At 41.5% G+C, this 14,115-nt stretch overlaps 1 long non-coding RNA gene across 1 annotated transcript; it reads left to right on the plus strand.

Annotated features, from left to right (window-relative positions):
• Positions 1-32: 32 nt before the first annotated feature.
• Positions 33-3,031, plus strand: LOC149355530 (uncharacterized). Its single transcript, XR_016291535.1, has 2 exons — positions 33-284; positions 2,261-3,031. It is a non-coding gene; the product is annotated as an uncharacterized LOC149355530 (long non-coding RNA).
• Positions 3,032-14,115: the final 11,084 nt, after the last annotated feature.

Below are 14,115 nucleotides of genomic sequence, written 5' to 3' on the forward strand. Positions count from 1 at the left end.
GGAACTACTGCCTGCTTGACAGCGGCTGCGGCGGCGCGCGCGCGTGCTATTCAGACCGGCCGGCGCGCAGCGGTCTCCGCACGGGTAATGTGTGATTTACTGCTTCGACGAGAGTGTTGAAGAGGAATTTTCGGAATGGCAGAAACGGCCCAACGAAAGCAGAAGCGGGTCCAAAGTATTGCTGTGTCGTGGGCTGCCACAACAGCGCAGACGACAGCAGGGAACGCGACCCACCTGTGAAACTGTATCGATTCCCACGAAGCCTGGATCACCGCTAGAGTCAAGTAAGTCGTGACAGCCCTTTCAGCTACTTGTTTCTGTTCGTTAACGCGACTCCTAATGACTGCAGAAAGTTATCTCGAGCTGGCTGCCTTCTTGCAGCATGTGTGTATGAAAGCCAAATTACAGTGGCATGGTGAGAACATTAAGTGTTTTGATTCGGCTTGTGCTTTTAGATGTCGCTGTTGAAATTCACACTCGCATGTGATTGTTGTCCTGTAGTTTAATTCAGCTGAACTACGCACGTTGTCAAAAGTTTTTTTCGAAGGCAAACAGCGCAACAACGCAGACAGAGTGGAAGAAAACACAGGCGTCAAAACGCCTGCAATTTACGCGTCGGGAAAGCAGCTTTCTCATGTCGGAACGGACTCCTTTTAATTTCAACATTTTTTGACATTGTTTTTGTTTGTTCTCTTTGCTGTGCCTCATTACTGTGGTAGAAATTTAACTTGTGAATATTATTGAATGCTTAGAAGCTCGGCGGTTCTCTCATTTGCTACCTTGAGAGTTTCTGCAATTTTCTTTTATTTGTTCATATGTTGTGCTTCTGTGTTTTCGTGTGCTGGTGTGTTCGTGTGTACTCCTGTTAGCGTTCGTGCACTCGTTCGCGTCATTGTGTGTGTGTGTGCCTTCGTCTTGTGTTCGTGAATGTGTGTGAGTGCATGCGTGCATGTTCGTGTGCACGTGTGATAAAAGAGAGAATGCTGTTCTTTCTTGTGCAGTCTCGATATAACTCTGTGGCAGCCCAAAGAACATACGCGAATTTGCAGCAGACATTTTGTGGGAAACAGCAAGAGTGAAATCAGCCAGCATCCATCCTACATTCAACCATTTTTCCACCTGTCTACAGAAAAAATCTGATCAGGAAAGGGCGAATAGGTATGAAAAAAAATTGGGAGGCCGCCAGTGGAAATTGCTCATGTTTCCGAGTATGTTCTGTTGACTTACCAGTTTTCCCAGACAACACAACTACATCCTCAGGACGTCCTGAGGATTAATTTTTGAGGACATTGTGTTGTCCTGAGGACGTCTGCTTCTAATCCTCAAAAGGTCCTCATTTATTCCTGTTGTCCGGCCTCAGTGCGTGCTCAGGACATCCTCAAATTTCCTCTGGTGGACCTTCTCAGTCTGTTTTCAGGACATCAGATGACGATGTATCCCAAGGCATGTGGATCACTGTTTGCTTATTTATTGTAGGCAGTGTGCACAGGGGTTGCGAAACAGCTTTCTGTGTGCTTCTTTTGTCTTGGATTCTAGGAAACAAATTTTGCAAATGTTTCACATACACAACAAGTGACTGGTTCGTTCCCCATATTTGTTGGCAGTTACAGGCATTATTCTGCATGCAATATTTTCCTACAGCGATCACTACATAACTCTCTCGGGAGTTGAATTCTGCCACTTCAGTGGAAAAGCCAATCCGACAAATCTCCAAAAATCTGGACTGTCCAACCCCATCAGAAGCATGCAGTAGGTTTGAAAACCAAAATATCTTAAGATATCTCCTGAAGGCACATAATATTTTCAGCCACAATGGTTTCCTACATTACATCTGCATTGTACACAAGTATCTTTTAATAAACCTGCAGTTTTTACGGAATGAAAGCCGAGTGCGAGAGATAAAGCTGGTTTTATCTTAGTTCAACGCCACAATATTGTCCCGCGATAAGACGTTTCTAGAACATTTGAGAAATTTTCGTCCTCGAGTCCCGTGAAGTACAAACTGAGGACATCCTCATGAGGACATTTGGCCGTGATGTGCTCAAAAAGTACTCAGAATGTCCTGTTCGGGATGAGGACGTTTTGACCATTTGAGGACGTCCTCAGGACATTTGGTGTTGTCTGGGTTGTGAAATCACAATGTCAGGTAATATGAATAATAGGTGCATAGGCAAACATTCAGAGATTACATTTCATGGCAGGTTTGCTTGAACCTTGCAGGAGATTGGTAGTAACATTGACTTTTGATTGTCCAATGCAGGTAGGTAGCAGGCACGTTTCAAGAAGGAAATCTCAGCCAGACAGCTTGTTGCAAAAGATGAGCATCCATCGCAAAGAACAGCTGATGGGGCACCAATGCAGGTGCTGAAAGCGTCCATTCTGGAAGATGTGCATCGAGACTTGAACATCATGGATTTCAGCAATGCATATCTGGAAACAAGCACAGCTGCCTCTCTGCTCAACGACATGAGTGATTCGCATTCTTTGGTGCTTGTGTGTGGTGCAGGACAAGAAAGTCATTCCACGGCAAGAAAGAGGGGCGCTGTAAGGATACCTTTTAGTTTGGGGCTCCTGTGCAGTCATTGCAAACAAAGCGTGCCACTAGTGCTGTAGTGTCCCTTCAACTGCTCCACAGGAAGTTTTTCTAAATGCCCCAAAACATTCTTCTTTCATGTTTTTCAGGCATGCCAAACAGAAGAATGTGCTACTTCAGGAAAGCTAGCTATACTTCTCTCAGCAACAAATGGCACTGCAGCGTCTACTCAAGTTGCACACATAAAAATGAGTCACAAAGTGCAACGATGATGCTGTTGTTTGTTATCTAATGTGTTGAACTATGGTGTTGTCTAACTGTTAGCCCCCACTTCTTGTTTGACTCCAGTTTACTTGCATTATTGAGCAAGGTTCATGTTTAATTTGTTGTTCCTGTATAACGTTCCTGTTTTTCATTTTACAATACCGGTGTTTATTTTCTCTTTAGAATGAAATTGTTTAGTTGCAGGAGAGTACAAATATCATTCTATATCTATTATTCCTTTTACCTAAATGTATTTCCTTTTTCAATTCATCATCCTGTATGTTTATTCTCTCCTGAAGGTTGCAAGCACAGATGGAAATTGAAAGTGAAACTGTAGATTTTTTGGTTTTGAATCCCTAAAGGAAAAGGAAGAGGCAATGCAAGTTTTTGCCTCCTGCTGAACTTGTTGCCAGCGCCACATTACAGGTGTAATGCGATGTTAAGGGAAGACAAGTTATGCTTATTCCTTGCCAATTGCCAAGCTACAGCTTGGGATACATACAGTGCCTTGGGAGCTATGTTCAGTATCAGCCACAACAGCGTCAACTGTGATCAGAAAGACACTTGATATTCTAAGCATTCCCCTGAAAGATTGGGTCTTCATGCCTTCCCTAGAAATAATTAAGCTTTCTTTGCCTCCCCATTCAAACAACACTATCCAAATTTCACCAAGGTCCACACAGAAACGCCATGAAATTCTGATTGTCAGCATATGTTGTACTCACACTACAAAGGAGGATACAAGCTGAAATTTTTGATGGGCATAATTCTTAATGGAATGATAAGTTTTATTTCTAAGGTTTATGAAGGATGGCTCACTGATTCTTTCATAAGCCAGGACTCTGGCTTCCTGCAGCTTCTCAAACCGGGGACTTAGTTTTAAGTGACAAAGGATTCCCAAGTGTACGGACAACTATAGAAGGTGAAGGTGCAGTTCTACTAATGTCTCCTTTTAATTGAGGGGGTGTACAGCTGTCTGAACAAGACATGCACCAGACATACAAGATTGCGTCTGTACGCATCCATGTTGAAAATGTATCATATCCTAAGCAACAGAATGCCACTAAGCCTGGTCCCACACATGAACAAAGTGATGTCTATGTGTGCTGCCTTTGTGATTATGCAAGCACTGATGATTAAGAAGCAGGCCTGCTTGATTTGCTGTGGCATCCATAAATTGGCTTTTGTGCATGGATTACATTTCTAAAAGAGTTGAGTTGAGTTTAATGGTGCATAAGCAACTAAGGCTACCATTCGCCAAGCTCAGGGTATAAAAGATTGTTTTAATAGATGTTATACAAAAGTCTAAATGAACGGCGGTGTAGAGAGAGAGAGAAAAGGACGGAAAGGCAGGGAGGTTAACCAGGCGATGCCCAGTTGGCTACCCTACACTTGGGGAGGGGAACAAAGGGGAAAAAAGGAAAAAGAGCGGCAAGGAAATGAGTCTTCTAAGTGACCAGCGACCACTATGTCACAGAGACAGAGGGCGCGCACTGAAAACATTAAGATTATAGGCGGGAATGCAACCCCGAGTCCCTTAAGAAAGTCAGGAGCGCTTTCACCACTTTCCGTTGTCTGGAAGGTTGTGTCCAAGGCCCCAGAGCGTTAGACTCTGTTAAAGGACGCGAGTCCAAGCGGAGAAGAGAAGCACTTAGGAGGCCGCGCTCTCGCTCAAAACGAGGGCAGTCACAGAGGAGGTGGCTGATCGTCTCGTCACAACCGCACTGGTCACATGCAGGAGAGTCAGCCATTGCGATGAGATGGGAATAGGCGTTTGTGAACGCCACTCCCAGCCACAGGCAGCACAACAGCATAGTATCACCGCGGGGGAGGCCGAATGGTATATGATGTTGGAGCAAGAGGTTGAAGTGATGCGAGCAGGGTGACCAACCTCCAGGGTGTAAAGGGCCTAAAAAGTTAATTCGTGCACCTAGAAGTATAAGACAAAATTTGAGAAGTGACTTATGGTAAAAGCTTTAAAGAGGGTCAGCAACCTCAGCAGCCATCCTTGGCTGTGCAAGGATCTCGAGGTCCCCAACCAATGGAATAGTGACCTCAGCCGTCTTCTCACGACGAGAGGGTGGCTGAGGTGTGGTTCGAAAAATTCGCAAATTGTAAAAAAAACTGACCATTATTTATTACATTTACAATTTGTTTAAAACATCTGCACTATTTAAAAACTTAAAAACCTGTGAAATGTCAACAAGCGCATGTTCGCCTAAAAGCAAAGTTGGATGGAATGGTATGTGTTCGCTATAAAAAACTGTAAAATGCTCTTTCCTCAGTCTTTCTAGTTTTCTGCATGAAAATAAAACATGGTTTATTGTTAACTCATCATTGCATAATTCACATTGTGGCTTGTCTTCTTTTGTTAGTAGGAAATTATACGTCAGATGTGTGTGCCCTATACGAAGATGACAGATAAGCACTTCTTGAAGCGTTCCTGGTGGGTGCAGGACTGCCACTCAGCTAAAACTGGCTTTACTAAGTGTAGTTTGTTATTTACCTCATTGTTCCAAGATGACTGCCATTTTTCTTTAAATTTACACTGTATTACATTCATGCAATCTATAAACGGCACATTTACTTTTTTTATTTCCTTGCCCCGAGCTTGAGCAGCGCAGAAATCTGCTGTCTTGTTTCCTTTTATTCTGACATGACTCGGGACCCAGCAGAGTTTAATGTTCTGCCCTTGACCTGTGGCTATTACTATGTTACGTATGATGTTACCAAGTAGTGGAGTGATTGAATTTCTAGAGTGGAGCGCAGTAAGTAAACTTAGTGAGTCTGTGTAAATAATACTGTTTGTGAGCTTCTTGTTTACTATTTGCTGAGTGGCTACACAGACGGTGTAACATTTGGCAGTGAAGATTGATACACATTGCGGAAGCCTTACTATTTGATTCCAATTCTCCTGTACCACTGCGCTTCCAACGTAAACATCTGTTCTTGAGCCATAAGTACTGTATTTCTCGTCGAGTGCAAAAAATTCTTGTATTATATGCTGCTGTGGGGTTTCTTTTTTATGGAACTTTGTAAGACTGAAATCACACATTGAAGGAAAAAGGTACCATGGAGGTAATGGATCTAGTCTTGGAGCAATGCCAGGTAATGTGTCTAGTATGCCGAGGTTTTCGCACATCTCTTTGAAACGCAAGAGCAGTGGGCTAGCAGTCTGCGGTTTGTTATTAAATAGTGTTCTTAATGGGCACTTTGTGACTATTTGGTAGCAGATGTGTTTAGGTAGTGAACGGATTTTTAAAATGTATGAACACGTGAGCATCGTTCTTCTGACTGTAAGTGATGGTTCATTAGTTTCTATATAAAGACTATTTATGGGCGAAGTCCTGAATGCACCAGTAGAAAGACACAAACCTAAATTAAGTACCGGGTCCAGTCGTTTCAGGTACGATGGTCTCACTGACCCATATACTATACATCCGTAATCCAGGGAGGAGTGCACTACAGAGCGATAAATTTGCAAAAGACGTGACCTATCGGAACTTCAGTGCTTTCGGGAGAGCACTTTAAGTATATTAAGGGACTGGGAGGCTTTCTTTTTTAATGTGTTTATGTGGGGCAGGAAAGTGAGTTTTCTGTCAAATGTTATGCCTAGAAATTTATGCTCATTTTTTACAGGTAATTTTATTTCATTCAGGTGTAGGGTGGGATCTGCCTGTAAACCTCGTTTGAGCGAGAAAAAAATGGCGACTGTTTTCTGGGGAGAAAACCGGAAACCATTTCTGTCTGCTCATGTTGCCAGTCTATTTATTGTTAACTGTATCTGTCTTTCACATGTTAATATGTTGGAGGATGTGCAGGCTATCTGGAGGTCATCTACATACACTGAATACATAACGGATCTTTGGATTATTTTACTAAGAGAGTTAATTTTTACAACGAAGAGTGCAGTGCTTAAAATACACCCCTGTGGTATCCCATTCTCTTGGACGAAGTTCTTCGAAAGGGTTGCACCTAGGCGTACATGGAATGAACGGTTACATAAGAAGTCTTTTATGCAGTTCAGCATCCTGCCTCGGATGCCAAGCTCTGCAAGGTCTTGAAGAATCCCGAACCTCCAGGCCGTGTCGTATGCCCTCTCCAAATCGAAAAATACAGCAAGACATTGCTGCTTGTGAACAAAAGCCTCTCGAACAGTGTTTTCGAGACAAACTAAGTGATCAGTAGTGGAGCATTCCTTTTTAAAACCACATTGATGGCTGTCAAGAAGTTTAGACGTATGAAGAACAAAAGTTAATCTTATGTTAAGGACACTTTCGAAGGATTTGGCAAGGCAACTGCTCAGGGCTATGGGTGTATAACTGCTAGGAGAGGTTGGCTGTTTCCCAGATTTAAGGAATGGTACTATAAAAGCTCTCTTCCACACCATAGGTATTTTACCTTCTATGAATATTTTGTTAAAGAATTTTAAGAGCGTCTCTACGGCAGGCTGGGAAAGATGAGAAATTGCATTTCGTAGTGTATCTGGTCGGGTCTCGGTGCAATTTTTTTCCCGGCAGACAGTACTCTATTGATTTCTTGGAGGGTAATTAGATTATTGTACTTTTCGTTAGCACCTCTACTTGTTGGAAGTCTTTTTTGCTCGGCTGTGTTTTTGTATTTTAAAAAAGACTGCATATAGTGTGATGAACTAGAAACTGCAGCGAAATGTTCCCCCAATATGTCTGCCTGTTCCCCTATGCTTGTTTGTGTGCCAGGTGTTGTCAGAAGAGGAATAGTGAACAGTGAGAAGTTGCTATTTAATTTTCTGACCTGCCCCCACATTTTTTTAGATGGAATTTGACTGTTGATAGATGAAACATAATTCTGCCATGATGCTTTCTCGGCACTGCGACAGACGTACAGAGCTTTAGCTTTTGCCTTTTTAAAATTTAAGAGATTTTCCTGTGTCGGATACCTACGGAATTTACCCCAAGCTCTATTTTGTTGTTTTTAGCTTCTTTACAGTCTTGTTCACCATAGTTTATGGTTTTGTCACGCCACTCCTGATGAGTGCGGAGTAGCTTACTGTGCTGCAGTTATGATACAATTTGACAACCTGGACAAGGCCACTTAATTACCTGAGTGCACAGTGTCAGAATCTGACATGGCATCTCTACCACTGCATTAATGCTGTTATATTTCAGATGGGGTTAACACGCCTGTCACATGGGCACTGCAAAGGCCTTAGAGAATGGGGGCCCTTCTGTTCAAAGGCACATGGTGTGTATCTACGCAGCATGCGTAATGCGCAGTCGCCTCAAACGGTCTCAAAAATGAAGATAGCCATCCGAGACCTTTGAAGCTAGCAGCATTCAAGAAGCTGCGATTGTAGCACCCCCCACCATAGAAAACTAAACACAAAAAGAAAACCTAAGCAGTTAAATATCATTGAAAACATATCAGATATCAAAAAAAGTGCCTGAATATAGTTTTTGGATGCGTCTTATGTTATGCTAAGATCTCAAGACAGTAAAAATGCAGCAGCAACACCGAGTAAATGGTGGCTAGGGCGATAAACAAAACCTGCTGCTGCTGATGAGAGAAGCTATCAGTATTCTTTTTTGAAGGAAACATCATGAAATAAATTTCTGAGCTCAAAAAATGAATAAAATGCTCCACTCTAGCTTTAAAGCTACACTTCTGCCTCTTTATGCAACCTTAGGAGCACAAGTCCAGCTGTTCAACATTTTCAGGAGAATGAATGCTTGCAGCGTCACTGCTCCTTTGGTGAAACGAGAAACTTTTGCTGGAAAGGCCTTTAAGGATTAACGTGTGACGGGGGTACAAACATGCTTGCTGTTACTTGAAACCACCATCTTAAGGCCACTTGGCAGCACCCATGAAAATACTGGTGCTACCACTCTTTGCTTAATTATTATGCTCCTTTGTTTTTAATGAACATAAAGCTACTATGAGTGCATGCTGAGACAAAAATGATGCTCTTGCCTGTCATTTACTGCATTCTTGCTTGCCTTTCTTTCCATAAACTATTTTGCATGCCAAAGCCATGATTTGATAACCTGCTCAATTTGAGCTAGAATGCCATCTCGAAGCAAAGAACTGGTAGTCAAACCATCTGCAAAAAATGACATTCTTGTGCAACTACAACAGACATAACCTTTAACAAGACGTCAAATGCATTCTTACCAAACCCTCAACATAAAAAATATTTTACCATAAACACTACAGGGCAAAACAAAGATTTTCACAGAAAAGCAGGAAAAATAAGGCACTCAGTCTACTTTAAAGCCAAGCTTGACTCGATTATTTATGTAAGTAAAGTTGTTTAACTTCACACACAACAGATTGCAGTTATCACTGCCATGTGACAGGTATCAAAAATGTAAAAATGATGAAAAAATGTGTTACCAACATGTTTTGTAGGAGTGGCATGTGTTGCACTAAAAATCCAAAACAGCCATGCCTGTTATTTTTTTAAAAATCACACTGTCCTTCTCCTTTTTTCTCTTATAATGTGCTGTACTTTTGAAAAAAATTCTATATCTTCTTTTTTTTTGCAGTGCTATGTGGTAAAGCAGCCTTGCGGAGGTCATGTGCGATGCTAGACAGCACCCATTAACAAGGCAGTATGAAAAACAGGAAGAAAAACCATGTGTTCCCTTCCAGCAGCCCTACAAATTGGTTAGAAGCTACACATAAAGCAAAGCGTGGCCATTGTTTGCTTTGAGCACGTAACTATTAGTTTGTAATACACTATGGCCACCAAAAAAGCTAGAAACCAAGGCCAATAGATTAATACAGAGCAGCTTGCCTAGCCGCTTTACTGGCCCTGCTATACAGTGTTCACTACATTGTGCATACGTCAATTTTTCCATCTGTGAATAAAAGACAGAGTCATAACGTACCAAACATTACTTGGCAATAGGCTCTTCTTTTCAAATGCAGTTTTCCATTGCCCCCTTGCCAACTGAAGTGGCTGGCTGTTTCATCCGGCAACGTGTCTTTTAGTATGCGTCTAGTTGCATTGCCAAGATGAGTACCATCATACTTCTTCCAACGCATTTTGTGTAAACAGGACGAGTGTAAAAGTGTGACTGCAGGTAACTTGCTAGACTAGTAAGGAACACTGCAGATAAAGCAGCAAAGGCAAAATACAGCTACACGCATGGCTACCTTGGTCACATCAAACGCTTGCTAAAAATCAAATCGTGCATGTTCAGAGAGAGACACAGCTGTTGCACCCCCGCAGTGGTAAGAACCTGGGCCTCGAGATCACGTTTGACATCAAAACACACCGAACATTCCTAGTGCCAAGCTTTATAGGCATGCTTATCATGCCTTGCACATGTACCCATATAGCACCACACATCACCATAAGATAACCTCTTTGGTCTGCAGCATAAAAAACTTTTAATCAAGAAGACGGTTGACATGACACAAGTGCTGACTTAACACGATTTGTTTGGATACACAGCAGGCATTACATTGGCCAACAGTTAAACATGGTACAAAACAAACACCACATAAATTCAGAGCAGCAGGAGCAGGTGTAAAGTCACTTGTTTTTTTGTTGACAACTTCCATCTGTGGACAGATGTGCAGATTTTTTTCCTCCTGCCATGTATATGGCACTATTTTTAAGGTATTTTGCTGTTTTGAATTTACAGTTTCCTTGAATAGTGCTTCTCAATATAAGGGCAATATGTCCAAACAAATCTTGAAAGTCAGCCCCTTGTGTTATACCATTATTCTCTGGACTTAAATATTTTCTGCCTTATGCATTCTCATGCATTAAAAATGCACCCAAATTGCAATTTTGTTGAATCTTTATAAATTAGTGTTGTGTTGTGTTGGGATTAAATAAGCAACTAAGACTATCATGCATCAAGCTCAGGGCAGAGAAAATTGTTTTATATAGGATGTTATGCAAAAGTGTAAATCAACGGTGGTGTAATGGGCCTAAAAAGTTATTTCGTGCAACCTGGTAAAAGTATAACACGAAATTTTAGAAGTGACTTATGGTAAAAGCTTTAAAGGTCAGGTAACCTCTGCAACCATCCTTGGCTGTGCAAGGATGTCGAGGCTCCCAACAAATCAAATAAAGACCTCAGCCTTCTTCTCAGGATGAGAGTGGCTGAGAAGTGGTTCAAAACAATCTGCTTGTTGTAAAAAAGTGATCACTATTTATTATATCTACAATTTGTTTAAAACCCCTGCACTATTTAAAAACTTAAAAACCTGTGAAATGTCTACAAGTGCATTTTCACCCAAGAGCAATACTGGATGGAAAGGTATATGCTCATTGTAAAAAACTGCAAAATGCTTTTTCCACAGAGTGTTGAGTTTTCTGCACGAAAATAAGGTATGGTTAACGGTTAGCTCTTCTTCGCATAATTCACAGTTGGGCTTGTCTGCCTGTGTCAACAGAAAATTATGCGTGAGGTGTGTATGTCCTATACGAAGTCGGCAGATAATCACTTCTTTAAAACATCCCTGGTGGGTGCAGGACTTCCACTCACCTAAAACTGGCTTTACTAAGTGTAGTTTGTTATTTGCTTCATTGTTCCATAAGGACTGCCACTTTTGTTTTATGTTACGATGGACTAAGTTAATGCAATCTTTAAACGGTATATTTGCTTTTCCAATTTCCTTGTCACGAGCTTGAGCAGCACAGAAGTCTGCTCTCTCGTGTTCTTTTATTCTGACCTGACTCGGCACCCAGCAGAGTTTAACATTCTGTCCTTGACCTGTGGCTATTACTATGTTATGTATGATGTCACCAATTATAGGAGCGACTGCATTGCTAGAGTAAAGAACTGTAAGTAAACTTAGGGAGCCTGTGTAAATGACAGTGTTTGCGAGGTTCTCATTTACTATTTTTTTAATGGCTGCACAGACGGCGTAACATTCAGCAGTGAAGGTGGATGCATACTGTGGAAGCCTTACTATTTCACTCCATTCCCCTTGCACCACAGCACTTCCAACATAGGCATCTGTTTTTGAGCCATCTATATAAAAAGGCGTGAAAGTGCTGTATTTTCCCTCCAGTGCAAGATATTCTTGTAATACATGCTGCGGTAGAGTTTGTTTTTTACAAAACTGCGTAAGAGTTAAATCATAGATTACAGGAAAATTGTACCATGGAGGCAATGGATCTTGTTTTTGAGCAATGTCGGGTAATGTGTCAAGTATACCGAGGTTTCGGCACATCTCTTCAAAATATAGGAGAAGTGGCCAGGTAGCTAGTGGTTTGTTGTTAAACAGTTTTCTCGATGTGCACTTTGTGACTATTTAGTGACAGATGTGTTTAGGTAGTGAATGGATTTTTAAAATGTAAGAGCATGTGAGCATGGTTCTTCTCTCTGTAAGTGATAGTTCATTAGTTTCTACATAAATACTATTAATGGGCAAAGTCCTGTATGCACCAGTGGAAAGTCACAAGCCTAAATTATGTACTGGGTCCAGTCGTTTCAGGTACGATGGTCTCGCTGATCCATATACTATACACCCATAATCCAGGGAAGAGCGCATTACAGAGCGATAAATTTGTAAAAGACATGGCCTATCGGCACCCCAGTGCTTTCAGGAGAGTACTTTAAGTATATTAAGGGATCGGGAGGCTTTCTTTTTCAATGCATTTATGTGAGGCATAAAAGTAAGTTTTCTGTCAAAAGTTATGCCTAAAAATTTTTGTTCATTTTTTACGGGTAAATCTATTTCGTTAAGGTGTAGGGTGGGATCAGCTTGCAAACCTCGTTTGAGTGAGAACAAAATGGCCACAGTTTTCTGTGGAGAAAAGCGGAAGCCATTTCTGTCCGCCCATGTTGCTAGTTTATGTATTGTTAGCTGTATTTGCCTTTCACATGTTGATATGTTGGAGGATGTGTAAGCTATCTGAAGGTTGTCTACATAGACGGAGTACATAACCAACCTTGGGATTATTTTACTTAGAGAGTTCATTTTTACAATAAAGAGCGTGGTGCTTAAAATACACCCCTGAGGTACCCCATTCTCCTAGATGAAATTCTTTGAAAGGGTTGAACCCAGGCGTACATGGAATGAACGGTTAGATTGACCGACTAGCCCAACAACGTACGCTCTTAGATAAGAAATCTTTTAGGCAGTTCAACATTCTGCCTCGGATGCCAAGCTCTGCAAGGTCTTGGAGAATCCCGAACCTCCACGCTAAGTCATATGCCTTCTCTAAATCTAAGAATACAGCAAGACAGTGTTGTTTATGTACAAAAGCTTCTCTGATAGTATTTTCGAGACGAACTAGGTGATCTGTAGTGGAGCATCCCTTTTAAAAACCGCACTGATGGCTATCAAGAAGTTCACAGGATTGAAGGACACTTTCAAAGCATTTCGCGAGGCAACTGGTCAGGGCTACGGGTCTATAACTGTTAGGAAAGGTTGGAGGTTTTCCAGGTTTAAGAAATGGTACAATATTGGCTTTTCTCCAGGCCTCGGGCATTTTCCCCGATACCCAAACTTTGTTAAAAAATCTTAGAACTGCCTCTACGGCAGGCTGGGAAAGGTTTGCTAGCATTGCATAGTGTATATATGGTCGGGTCCTGGAGCAGTTTTTTTGCCAGCAGATAGTACTCTATTGATTTCATTCGCACCTTCACTTGTTGGCAGCCTCTGTTTTTAGCTGTGTTTTTGTATTTTAAAAAGGACTGCATATAGTGTGATGAACTTGAAACTGCAGCGAAATGTTCCCCCAATATGTCTGCCTGTTCTCCTATGCTTGTTTGTGTGCCAGGTGTTGTTAAAAAAGGAAGTGTGAATGGTGAAAAGTTGCGATTTAATTTTCGAACCTGTTCCCACATTTTCTTAGATGAGATTTGACTGTTGATAGATGAAACATAATTCTGCCATGATGCTTTCTCGGCACTGCGACGGACGTGCCGAGCTTTAGCTCTTGCCTTCTTAAAATTTAAGAAATTTTCATGTGTTGAATGCCTGTGGAATTTACCCCAAGCTCTATTTTGTTGGTAGAGCAGAAAGTTGGGCAAGTTGGTTGATATGCATACTGAAAAAATTGCGCAGAAAAAACGAGGACGAAGCAAAGACAAGACGAGGACGAGCGCTAACTCACAACTGAAGATTTATTCCGAAACACATGCACATATAAACAGGACAAAAAAACAAACAAAACTAATCATACCATCTATAATCATAATCATTTATTTTGTTGTTTTTTTGCTTCCTTGCAATATTTTGTCCACCAAACTATGTGGCCTTGGGGCGCCACTTCAGAAGACTGAGGAATAGCTGTGAGTGCAGCAACCATGATACGATTCGTGAACTCTTCATTTATTTGATCGATAGTAGACCGTCTAGAACTATAT

This window comes from Amblyomma mixtum, chromosome 3, assembly GCF_055824585.1.
Source record: "Amblyomma mixtum isolate Tamu chromosome 3, ASM5582458v1, whole genome shotgun sequence".
Lineage (NCBI taxonomy): Eukaryota > Metazoa > Arthropoda > Arachnida > Ixodida > Ixodidae > Amblyomma > Amblyomma mixtum.